A 3,590-nucleotide genomic window follows, 5' to 3' on the forward strand; every position below is an offset into this window, starting at 1 on the left:
GTACAGAACTCATCTCACAGAGATCACCAAAGCAAACAACATTTGTATATCAAGCAATTCAAACATTACAATCAATACAGTTATCCCAAAATTGTACAAAAATATGTCAAATAACAGATAAATAAATATCATACAACAAGGGTAAAAAGTAGGCAATACCACCAAGGAAAATCTCCCCAGCAGAGTCGCCACTTTTCTGTAGCGGTGTATTCGTCACTTTATGATTTATTGACTGAATGAAAAGCAAAGCATACAAAGAATCGAGTCGCCACCGCACTTTTATTTATCCTAAGGAATGGCTAAAAAGCGAACAAAAGCCTAAGAAGTTTTACACATAGAAAACTAATAAAAAGATCAGAGAATCTGGGTAAGGGGTAAATTACGCAATGGGAAGGTGTTAGGCACCCAAAACGTCCTAGGTACTCCTAGGGAGCCCTTTTCACACTTGTCGAATGAAAATGTTATTTGTTATGAAAATATTATTGTGCAAACATGAATGGGATGATGAGAAAAGAATGTACAATTTTTTTATTTTTGTGTTTGAACGGATGAACCCGTTGCCTACGTACCTTCCATGAAAGGTAAGGATCAAAACGCCGTAGTTCGGCTAAAAGATTTCCAAAAATTAGTGAATTTATTTTAAGACACAAGCACTAAGGTTTTTCATTACCAATGGGAGAAAACTCAACCTGAATCAACAATCCACCATGCGAGGACGGCTTCAAGATACTAGTGAGAGGTTAACCCTATAATAAGTATGGAAGACTTACAATCAACCCAACTAAGGATAAGGTAAGATTTATATCAACCACTCTGGTAATTGAAACCTATGGCCAATGTATGAAAAACTTAACAAGAATGGACAAAGCCACAAAACAATTGAATGGGTGAAGTTAATTGGTTATGAGTATTCACAAAATATGGTCAAGGTATGATTAAGATTTAATTCAGGAAGAAGTGTTATCAAAAGTGGAGTTTGGAAAATCAAGGACTTAAGGTCCAAGTTTCTAATTTGAAAAGGCATGAAGATGTTTGCACAACAATTATTTCAAGTTTTGAAAGCAACATGTGAAAAGGTTTAGGACAAAGAGGGTATGGACAATAGTGTGTAAAACTTCTCAGACAGGTTCACCTCTTGAAATCATATAGAAGATGATTCAAGTGTGTCCTTAGGAATAAGCAAATGAGCAATAACAAATAAGCAAAACAAATGATACCGGATGCCAATAGCTGGACTTATACCAATCTCACAAACAAAGGTGGATACCGGATACCAATAAATGGATTTACACCAGTCTCTTAAAACAAACAGGGATATCAGACGCCAATAGCTGGACTTATACTAATCTCCTAAAGTAAAACAAAACATGGATATCAGATGCCAATAAATGGGTTTACTCTAATCTCCTAAAAGTAAAACAAAACATGGATGTCAGATGCCAATCTATCTGGACTTACTCTAACCTCCACAGGATGATCATAGGAATACAAAAGCCAACAACATGGGCTTACAATTGCATCCTCACATACAACAAACAAACAGAAGCAATGGACATAAGTGACCAAATGAAATGGTCTTACACTCTATCCCTTCCAAATCATAGGAACAATGGCCAATGAATGGACTTACAGTTGTCCTCAATGGGTAAACCAAAGATGGATCACAAAGATATGAAATGATGATCATGCAATAATGAGTAATTAATGATGATAAATGCACAAAGGCAAGCAAGCAAACATGTACAGATGAACCAAGCAATCAAAGATTCAGTTAGCACACACTATATCCAAGCAATTAGGCTCAAGCAAGGGTTAGACTTTAAAGTCAACTGGAATGGGGTAAGTGGTGCTCTTAACCTTAACATTGAGAGTTAAGGTGAAGCAGATGAAAGGATATGAGGGGTGTACCTCATTGCTCTTATCCCTGGCCTGGGAGAGCATTGAATATCAGAAGGTGTGGGAGTTCAGAAAGTTGGAACTCTCTCCACAACTTAATGACTCGATAGATCTTGGGTTAAGATCCACAATGCTACAACATGTAATGTGAGCAAAGGGAAGACACACAGAATAGTAGGAGATGGACTACACATCTCTTCTATCTACCAATTGCCTCATATGAGGGCTTTTCCTGCTTGGGGACAAAAATAAACAATCACAATCATTGCCTCTTAAGGAGGACTTCAGACAGGTGCCTGGCCAAGTAACAGGCCAGGTCTTCCGGACTACATGAAGAAGAGATGTTATACCTCAATGCTTAAGCTATCAAGCAAAGCAAAAGCAAGTTCACAATGAACTATAGCAACTAAAGGTACCTATGGAAACATCAAACAAATCAGTATATGCTATATAGACAAACAACCAACAGTTAATGCAACAGACAACCAATATAGGCAAAGGCATAAGCCACAAGTCAATCCCAATTGAATCAACTTCAACCTCTATGATGATGCAGATCTGGAATCGGGCTTCTCAGGTCTTGGAAGTGTGAAACAGATGCTCAATGATGATGAGGAAGATGAATGAATGATGTACAACAGCTCAACAATGCTTAAACTCGATGAAATCTCCAACTGCCATGGGGATGCTCAAGCTTCAACAGTCACGATTTGGCCTGGATTATGCACGATCTTGCTTCAATTCACTTCAACAATGCTTGCAGATGATGATTAGGACAAGAAACAAGCAAAAGAAATGAAGAAATTCGATGGAAAAAGTTGAGAGAATTTGAGAGAATTTGAGATGAAAAAGTTTGGATCTGAAATTATGAATGTGTTCTTGCAGAATTCTGTTATGATTAGGGTTATATACCCTATGCTAATCAAGTCCTTAATCACCATTAGCCAAAATGTAAGTGGATTAGTGAAATGATCATGTTTGTGGAAAATGGCCAAAACACCCTTATGCATATGTGGCCAATGGAACAGTGCGAATTTCTCTTGAAATGCATTGCAAATTCTGTTTTGATGCATATGAAATTGGTTTGAAGTCAAAAATAATGCATATTTTTCAAATGGATATTTTCCCTCCAAAAATTCAAATTAATTCAAGTAAAAAATGAAATATTTTTGTGATGAGTTTTGATGATTTATGATGCATGATTATGATAGTAGAGATCAAGAGAAAATTTCTCCAAAAAGAACCACATGAATTGGCCATTTGGTTCAAAAGTTATGCTAGCTTGAAGTTCAAAATCCATTGATAATAATTTGATCATAACTTGCCAACCACAAATGAGAAATGGATGTTCTTGGACTTTTTGGAAAGGTAAGAGAAATATCTTCAACTTTCATGTTGGACAAAATTTGATTTGAAGCTTTCTTGATGATGTAAAGTTGAGGAGAAGACCTTTCCATTTTTGCCAGTTTGAAATTACAGGTCACTTACTATTTTTGGAAACTTTTTGTCTGACCTCAAATTCTCCAATGTTGATGTTTGACATGTTATATGAGACTTGTATGGACATGAATGAGACCTCTCTAACCATCTCCCACCATCAGATCCCTGATTTTATGCACAGTTGACCACAGTTGACTTTGCTAGGGTTTCAGTTGACCTAAGAATGCCTTGATGAAATTCAAGCCTCTACCACT

The sequence above is a fragment of the Lathyrus oleraceus genome, chromosome 2 (assembly GCF_024323335.1).
Source record: "Lathyrus oleraceus cultivar Zhongwan6 chromosome 2, CAAS_Psat_ZW6_1.0, whole genome shotgun sequence".
NCBI classification, from domain to species: domain Eukaryota; kingdom Viridiplantae; phylum Streptophyta; class Magnoliopsida; order Fabales; family Fabaceae; genus Lathyrus; species Lathyrus oleraceus.